At 38.6% G+C, this 10000-nt stretch overlaps 1 protein-coding gene across 3 annotated transcripts in view; it reads left to right on the forward strand.

Annotated features, from left to right (window-relative positions):
* LOC115211579 overlaps positions 1–10000 on the forward strand; it is a 38845-nt gene that overhangs the window by 9872 nt on the left and 18973 nt on the right. Inside the window, exon 1 of one of the 3 annotated variants that reach the window (XM_036503207.1) lies at positions 6249–6260. The exons of 1 other annotated variant lie outside the window; for it this stretch is intronic. The gene's annotated coding sequence lies outside the window, so the exon portion shown is untranslated. Of the gene's footprint in view, positions 1–6248; positions 6261–9438; positions 9575–10000 lie in introns of those variants that run through there. One more of the 3 variants, XM_029780131.2, reaches the window with a different exon arrangement.

Genomic DNA, 10000 nt, shown 5'->3' on the forward strand with positions numbered 1-10000 from the left:
GCCCAAAGTGCCACGCAGTGGGATTGAACCCAGAACTATGTGGTTGGGAAACAAGCTTCTTACCACACAGCCACACTGCGTTCTTGTCCCATTTTGTATTAATATGTGTGTGTGTGTAGCGGCGTACGTACACTTTGGTCTCTTACATGTAAGTATATATTTATCTAAATCTTGTGCGACTCTATTCTTTTATTCTTTTATTCTTTCCTTCTTTGTATCAGCCCCTTCATGCTTACTTCATTCATTCCACTCTTCATTCTTTCGTTCCTTCTCTCTCACTTTTCATTGCCTTCTCTTCATGCTCACTTTCCTCCTCTTTTCACTTCACTGTGTCCCTGTCATTTTTCTCGCCCCTCCTTATTTCTTCTGTCCCTCTGCCTCTAGCACTCTCTCTCTCTCTCTTTCTCTCTCTCTCTCTCTCTCTCTTATCTCCCCACGTGACTGGTGTTCAACCAAGCCTGATCTTTCTTTCTTGGTTCGGCCGCTGTCTGTGCAACATCTATATTCTTCCCTGTGCCTGTGAAATCTTGTATTCCTGCCGTAAGGCTTTACTTCCACACACGCCAGCTTAACTTAATTCGTCCTTAGTCAAAAGACACCTGTTGTTATGTTCTGTTATTTGTTTTTGTGTAACATTTCTCCATTTTTTCCGCCTTTGTTTTCGTATACATTCGCTGCTTTCTTCCTAGGAATCTAATGCTCTTTGCTTAGTTTCTCCTTGGGGCTGGCCAGATTGGAGCAACCTCCAAGATTGCAAAGATAATCTAATAATTCTAAGATTAAGAATTCTATATACCAATGTAAAATTTCTTGCGGTACCGATGTCTACTTCTACATTGGCGCGTCTCCCCAGTTATCTAAGAGAATTTCCAATCATTATTCTTCATTTAGGGATAGCAGTAAACGTTATAGCACAGGGCTAAGTAAATTGGTTTGGTATCTTAAAGACAACAATAAGGATTTTAAGATAGATTGGTTCATCCTATCCATCTCTTTCCCTTATGACAAGGGCAAAGGATTTTGTAACATTTGCAACTCTGAACTCTTCCATATTCTCTTCTCTAAGAATCATCTTGTTAACACACTTATAAGCGATCTTACAAATGTAAGCACTGGCAGAAACATACCTTTAGCTCATATAAGTGATTTTTACCAGTCTGTATAGTTTGAACATTTAGTTCACCTTACACTTTACTTCAATAGAGAAATCTACTTCCAAGCCTTTGAACATTTTTTCAATCAATATATCCCTCTTTATTTGCTCTCTACTTATTATTTCTTTACCCCCTTCTCTTCCTATGGTCTGCCTTTGACGTCGGATCTACTAACGGTTTTTTTTAATACTTAATAGCGTTCTGTTTATCATTTATACAGTCAGCAAAATTGTTATAATGTCTTGTTGTTGAGATAGGTTCTCTTTCTCTCCTGATGAGAAGATTACATTATTTTACACCGTTTATTCCTTTGGAATAAAATCAATGTTGTCTTCGAAACATATGTCAAAAGTAAAAGAATTTGAATAACACCTGCGTTCAACACCATTTATTTACTTATACTATACAAATTACTGCACATTAACCCGGAGTTTTTAACCTTCGAATAGGTCGCTACATCCTTGTTACTTGCGTGAATTTTGTTACCCTGGTAACTGTTTATTGAATTTTCCATGTTAACGGTAAACAAAGGATAATTCATCCATCTATTTATATATACGTACATATATATATATACAGAGAGGGGATAGGAATGAGAGGGAGAGAGAGGCGAGGGAGAGGAGGAGTTTGCGTCAGGTGCGCGTTCTGATTGTTCAAATACATCCTTGTCCTATATTGTTTGCCTACCATCACTACTTTAACTTATATATATATACATGCATGCATATATATATATATATATACGTGCATACATGTTTGTGTGTGTGTGTTGTAGCTCACGGTTAGCAACTGGGGTTGCTAAGTATGCGAATAAAAATCCAAATTTAAGGTAGGTAAAATCCATGCTACATATACTTCCTAGTTAGCAGAATGTGGAAAGTAATTTTACATCCAAGATTCTGCTTCCTAGGAAACATGTTTAGCCTGAATTTTATCAACTCCATCCATTAGATTTTAATTTTTATTCACATACACAGCAACCCCAGTTGCTAACCGCGAACTATAAAATAACTTTTTGTCAGCTGATCGAACTTCGATGAGAAAAATTCACTGTGTCCCTGTCATTTTTTCTCGGTCCCCCTTATTTCTTATGTCCCTCTGCCTCTACCTCTCTCTCTTCTCTCCTCACGTGACCGGTGTTCGGCCAAGCCTGACCTTTCTTTCATGGTTCGGTCGCTGTCTGTGCAACATCTATATACTTTCCTGTCCCTCTGAAATCTTGTATCCCTGCCGCAAGGCTTTATTTACTTCCACACACGCCAACTTAATTTAATTCGTCCTTAGTCGAAAGACACCTTCTACGTCAATAAACCACTATTGTTCTTAAAAGTTGTTTTTTATACTGTCTACGAACTGCTTGAAACTTACTAGCTTCCTACACCTGGATCCTTGGATCTTACCTTTACAAATAATTGTGTGTATGTATGTATGTGTGTGTGTATTATGTATGTATGTATGTATGTATGTATGTATGTATGTATGTATGTATGTATGTATGTATGTATGGAACTTGATTTCAAGTTGCTTTTGTCTGCTCAGTTAAGAATGAGTCTCAGCTTAGTACTGGTGCAGTCTTCACCACCCCCTCCAGCAGTCATTCCTTCGATTTTCTTTAGGGTTAAGTTGTAAGGGAGACGAGAGGGCATTTATCTCTGCTCGTGGCTATATAGGTCATTAATGCCATTTGCAAAAGCAAGGTACTTGCTACCTGATCATACTTGCTTGTGAGTGACGTTAAATATTGCTTTCTTTTCGGGAAGGTAGTGTAGGGTTTGAATAAATATGTGTGTATATCCGCGTGTATCTACATATAGGTGTGCGTATAACTATGTGTGTAGCTTCGAGGCATTCCTCCAGGCTTTACGTTCTGAGTTCGTATTCCAATGAGGTCGATTTTTTTGCCTTTCATCCTTTCGGAGTCGATGAAACAAGTATCGGTTAAGCACTAACGTCAAGTAATCGACTAACCCTTATTCCAAAATTTCAACCGATGCGCCTATAGTAGAAAGGGTTATTAAGGATGTGGGATCTTTTCGGTTTGAACGGCAGTTTTTTCTAGCGGTGTCATATGAAATTGTCACCCATAATTATGACCCTAGAATCGATCTATTGCATTTCAATCTCTTTTAGGGTTAGGGTTAGTTAGGGTTAGGGTTAGGGTTAGGGGTGGGGGAAGGGTATCTTTTTTTCTTCACAAATGTAAATAAACCCAATCTGTTTCTTAAACGAGGGACATATTCATACGGCACAGAATGCTTTTTAACTCAATAGACGTTACTGATTGGATGAAATTGCAGAAATTGAAGAAAAAAACAACAAATATCTTACAAACTATAGAATTTTCTCAATAAAGCCAAGAGAAAAAGATGTTTTATAAACACATTCTACCAGTATACGAAGTTTAAAAGTGTTTAGTTACCTAGAAATTATGTTAAAAACTGCCATTCAAACCGAAAAGATCCAAGATGCGCATAAAGCAGCGAACTACAAGAATCGTTAGCAAGCCGGGGAAAATGCTTAGCGGCATTTCGTCCGAGATCAAATTCCGCCATATGCAACAAATAATGTAACTTGACTCATAATCTCTATATATAAAACTGAAATGCCTTTTTACCGCTTGGTTCGCTTTCAATGCCACTACATCCCGTCCGATTCGCTCCAAAATTTACAGGGACAAGTAGAATGAGGTGACGATGCGCGTGGGCTACCTTAGAAATCCCTATCTTAAAAGCTGTGGTTTCTAGGGGCCATCTTCCTACCTCACCCTATTTCCTCCAGTACTCTGTCACTCCTCTTCATTTATAACTTTCAGAATGCCACTACGGTTATTTAAAGTATCTGTCACTATCGCTATTTCCTTTCTTTTTCACTGACTCTGTTTCCTACCTTCCTATCACTTCGGCGGCGTTCTTTGAAGTATATGTCTGTCACCAACAATCAACACACGAGCATGAGAACAAATATTATGAATCAGATATTCTTGCGTTCATTTATATGTGTGTGTGTGTGTGTGTGTGTGTGTGTGTGTGTGTGTGTGTGTGTTCTATATATATATATGTATATATAATGTATGTGTGTGTGTGTTCTATATATAAATATGTATATATAATGTATGTGTGTGTGTGTGTTCTATATATAAATATGTATATATAATGTATGTGTGTGTGTGTGTTCTATATATAAATATGTATATATAATGTATATAAGCATTTTTAGTGAGTTATAGCAAAAAAATAGCAAAAAATGCATTAAAGATGGAATAAAAAATTATAGTAATTTCTTTTTTAAATCGTTGACTCATCGTAGACATTTTTACAGAGTTACTTCCCTTATATAATAGCGAAAAATGCATTAAAATGGAATAAAAAATGATGGTAAATTTTTTTTTAAATCGTAGACTCATCGTAGACGCGCGCTAATACCCAGAAGGGCTCGATATGAATCACGACTATAAGATACCCGGTTTTGGTTACACTGCACCGCAAAATGTGGGAGTAGTTAGGAATCTAAATCGTAGGAGAGACAGACACACAACTTACTTTTATATATAAAGATTTGTGCAACAACTAAAACATTCGGTTGTGCAAATTGTTTGCACAGGAAACCTGCCCTGTGTGGCGGTTTTTGCCGTTTTTGTGGATCTGTTTCAGCTTTTTTAGCGATTTCTGTTTTGGCGACTTCAAGCCATGAAGTCGTTGTTCTAAAAGAACGCTGGTCTCCTTCACAACGCATTACGACGTTGATTTCCTTACACTCCCTTCCCACAGCTTCACGAGGGAGGGAAGAAGGGGAGAGAAACAACACAGGTGCAGGCGTGAGCGTGGACGCCAACTCCGCCGCCATCGACACACGAAAAAATATGCATTAAAATGGAATAAAAAAATGATGTTAAATTATTTTAAAATCGTACACTCATCGTAGACGCGCGCTAATACCCAGACGGGCTCGATATGAATCACGACTATAAGATACCCGAATTTGGTTAAACTGCACCGCAAAATTTGGGAGTAGTTAGGAATCTAAATCGAAGGGGACAGACACTCACACAACTACAGTTTTATATATATAGATATATTTTCTATGTTATATTTTCTTTTTTATGTTTTTGTTTTTGGTTTTTTCACTGTTTGATTTGCCTATTAGTGGTTTTATCTCTAATTTAATTTATACAGATATATATCTCATTTGTATACATTTGTATATATAATGCGTGCACACACACACACACACACACACACACACACACATATATATATATATATACATATATATATATGTGTGCATTACGTAGTCGGTCGATTCACCTGAAAATATGCACACCTATGTTAAAGGTGCTGACAAGTTTGCATCACAACTATTTTGTTCCTCAAATGAAAGGCGTCACCTCTAGGACAAAATTCCTCATCTTATAAAATGTGGCCCCAGTACACCCGAATGAAATCGGGTTATATTAACCAAAATGTGAAAAGGGGTCTAAATGGGGCTGGAAGGGGATTAAAATTTCAAAGAGCGGTTGTTTAGGAATTCTCTGTTGCATCAAGCTAAAAATTTGCGCCAGCCTTTTAATCGTCAATGTGTTGCCGTCCATGATAAAGAAGTTTTGAATGCTTGCCATGGTGAGTCTACTGTCGTGAGAAAGAATCACTTCAAAAATTGGTGTTTACGAATTTTCTTTTACATCAAGTTCAAAATTTTACGCCAGCCGTTCAACTGTCAATACGTTGCTGTCCGTCGTTAACAAATGCCAGCCATGGTGACTCTACTATCCTCAGATTCTATCCCTTCAAACTTTGGTTTCCAATATTTTATTATTTTTATTCAGCTCGCAAGTTCGTCTGTCCCTTTTGAATGTTAGCGTTTTGCTGTCTGCCTTGAAGCAGACCTTTCCATTGCCACTGCCTCATATTTCTGATTGATCTTTCTAAATATTTTATTTCTCAACTTACTCAAGATCTTCTGTTGTTTATAAATGGGAGAGAGATAGATAAAGATAGAGAGTAAGAGAAAGCGAGGGAGAGTCAGAGAGAAAAGAAAAGTAAGAGAGTGGGAAAGTGAGAGAGAAAGGAGAGAGAGAAACAAATACGGAGAATCATCATCATCATCATCGTTTAACGTCCGTTTTCCGTGCTAGCACGGGTTGGGCAGTGTGACCGGGGTCTCGGAAGCCAGGAGGCTGCACCAGGCTCCAGTCTGATCTGGCAGTGTTTCTACAGGTGGATGACCTTCCTAACGCCAACCACACTGTGAGTGTAGTGAGTGCTTTTTTCGTGCCGACTGCACTGGTGCCAGGGAGGCTCGCAGTGGAAACGATCGGTTGGTGCTTTTTACGTGCCACCAGCACAGAAGCAAGTCAAGGCGGTGCTGCAATCGGCCACGTTCGGATGGTGCTTTTTACGTGCTGAAAGGAAGCAACAGAAAGTAACACACCACACACTCTTACCCGCGCGTAGAGCGGGTCACCTTCAGCTAGTCTCTATATATAAACTGAAATGCTTTTACCGCTTGGTTCGCTTTCAATGCACACTACATCCCGTCCGATTCGCTCCAAAATTTACAGGGACATGTAGAATGAGGGTGACGATGCGCGTGGGCTACATTAGAAATCCCTATCTTAAAAGGTGTGGTTGCTAGGGGCCATCTTCCTAACTCACCCTATTCCTCCAGTACTCTGTCACTCCTATTCATTTGACAATGCAACTACCGTATTTAATGTAAAGTCTTCCTCAAATCACTCTGTCGCTATTTACTCTCTTCCAAGAACATTTTCACTCACTCTTATCTATTACCTTCCTATACATTTACTCATGTATCTATCAGCGTCCATGGACAGTAACAAATATTACATCGCCATCCCCATCGCCATCGCATTCTATTGTCTACCTGTCAACACACACACACACACACACACACACACACACACACACACACAACATATATACATATATCTAATATATTTTTATTTTATGTTTTTGTTTTTGGTTTTTTACTGTTTCATTTCCCTATTAGTGGTTGTACTCTTAATTTAATTCTACAGGCGTGCACAACCACACCACACACACAACACACACACACACCTATATGTGGGCCCCAGTACACCCGAATGAAATCGGGTTTCTCTTCATCAAAATGTGAAAAGGGGTCTACAATTATCATCGCCACAACTATGTTTGTCTTCCTCACTCACTCACTCTTTTTCCTAATGAATAATTATCATCGCCACCACCAACACCACCAAAACACAATCTGGACAATCTTTCTCTTATAACAAATCATGTTTACATTGCAACGACGTCTGCCACTCCGCCGTCTCTATTTATTCTGCAAATGACCAGAAAACTCGGGAAACTTGGTTAGTGTTCTATGGTCTATGACCAGAACTCGGGAAACTTGGTTGAGTGTTCCTATGGTCTATGACCAGAACTCGGGAAACTTGGAACTTGAGTGTTCTATGGTCTATGACCAGAAATCGGGAAACTTGGTTGAGTGTTCTATGGTCTATGACCAGAACTTGGGAAACTTGGTTGAGTCCTCATCTTATAAAATGTGGCCCCAGTAGACCCAATGAAATCGGGTTATATTAACCAAATGTGTGAAAAGGGGTATAAATGGGGCTGGAAAGGGTTAAAATTTAAAGGAGCGGGTGTTTAGCAATTCTCTGTTCATCAAGCTAAAAAATTTGCTCCAGTCTTTTAATCGTCAAGTGTGTTGCCGTCCATGATGAAGAAGTTTTGAATGCTTGCCATCGTGAGTCTACTGTCGTGAGAAGAATCAAGTCAAAACTTGGTTTTTAGGGATTTTCTTTTACATCAAGTTCAAAATTTTACGCCGCCGTTCAACTGTCAATACGTTGCTGTCCGTCGTTAAGAAATGCCAGCCATGGTGACTCTACTATCCTCAAATTCTATCCCTTCAAACTTTGGTTTCCAATATTATTATTTTTATTCAGCTCGCAAGTTCGGCTGTCCCTTTTAAATGTTAGTGTTTTGCTGTCTGTCTTGAAGCAGACCTTTCCGTTGTTACTGCCGATATTTATGATTGATCTTTCTAAATATTTATTTCTCAACTTACTCAAGATCTTTTGTTGTTTATAATGGGAGAGAGAGATAGATAAAGATAGAGAGTAAGAGAAAGCGAGGGAGAGTCCGAGAGAAAGGAAGAGTAAGAGAGGGGGAAAGTGAGAGAGAAAGAGAAGGAGAAAGAAACAAAGAGGGAGAATCTCATCATCATCATCATCATCATCGTTTAACGTCCGTTTTCCGTGCTAGCACGGGTTGGACAGTTTGACAGGGGTCTGGGAAGCCAGGAGGCTGCACCAGGCTCCAGTCTGATCTGGCAGTGTTTCGACAGGTGGACGCCCTTCCTAACGCCAACCACTCTGTGAGCGTAGTGGGTGCATTTTTCGTGCCGCTTGCACAGGTGCCAGGGGGGCTGGCAGCGGCCACGATCGGTTGGTGCTTTTTACGTGCCACCAGCACAGAAGCCAGTCAAGGCGGCGCTGCAATCCGCCACGTTCGGATGGTGCTTTTTACGTGCTGAAAGGAAGCAACAGAAAGTAACAACCACACTCTTACCCGCGCGTAGAGCGGGTCACCTTCAGCTAGTTAGAATATATTTGTCAAACGTGAATCAACTCGAATTCCTATTGTGTCTATAATGTGAATGAAGTATTTTACACAAGGAAACGATGGTGTCCCTTGATTTTTAAATTAATATTAAATTCATATTAAATTCAATACATCATGTTCTTCCTTACCGGTTTCCTTCTTTTGTTTACCATTTTCTTTCTTGCTTTCTTTCTTCTATAGCCACCACCCACTTAATGTCAACCCAACGAAATCATCCTTCACTATTGTTTGTTTCTGCCGTTCGGTCAACTCAAAGTTTATTTGTTTAACAATATCTTACATTCAAACATTAGCTAAAGAAAATTGTGATTGAATTGCGAGAACGCCAGAAACAAAAAATATATTTGAATACATGCAAATATATGTATGCATGTTTCAATTTTTTTCTAGCGTATATATACATACATACATATACATACACACTCGAAACCAAGTATTGATAAGACATTCTGAGCGATTGTTTGTTATTTAACATCCCGTATGACATGCGTTATTTATATTACACTGGATGTTCTCTTCAGTAAATTAATAATAAATTATAAATTTACAATAATACATAAATAAATGCTATCGCATTGTGCATTATAGCTTCATTTTCTTTATATTATTATATATTTTTTCTTTCGTTCTTGTGATTCGAACAGTGACATTCATAAACTAAAATATTGGCCAACGTGATGTTGTTTCATTCGGAAATATTGAATTAAAAGAAGTCAATATTTAGATTTTTGCAACCTAGTGTGAATATTGAAGTTTCCTCTCTTGGTCATAGACCAACATTGGACACCAAACTAGGTGTGTATTCTTTTCCTATATCTTTGTTACCTATTTCTAGAACAAACCGTATATGCTCGTGGGTTTAGGAGGGGAAGTTTTGAGTATGTGTTTGCGTGTTTATTTTTCCCTTCCGTTAGGGTTTTCTTTTTGGTTCTTTTTTTTTCTTTTTTTAGCATTTCTAAAGTTTCTGCACGTATCTCAACTGCTTTTATTGTGGTTGCTGTTGTGATTCTTTGAAAGCTATCCCTGTTATAGTTGTTGATAGAATGATGTAGTGATAGAGTTTCGCCCTTGATCAATTTGAAAAGGAAGAATGAAAGGAAGAAAGAAAGAAAACAAAGAAAGAGAGAAAGGAAGGAAGGAAGAAAGAAAGACAGGAAAGGGTGAGGGAGCAAGGAAGGAAATAGGGAAAGAAAGGCAGGAAAAATGAAAAGAAAACGGAGA

The sequence above is a fragment of the Octopus sinensis genome, linkage group LG5 (assembly GCF_006345805.1).
Source record: "Octopus sinensis linkage group LG5, ASM634580v1, whole genome shotgun sequence".
Classification (NCBI taxonomy): Eukaryota; Metazoa; Mollusca; class Cephalopoda; order Octopoda; family Octopodidae; genus Octopus; species Octopus sinensis.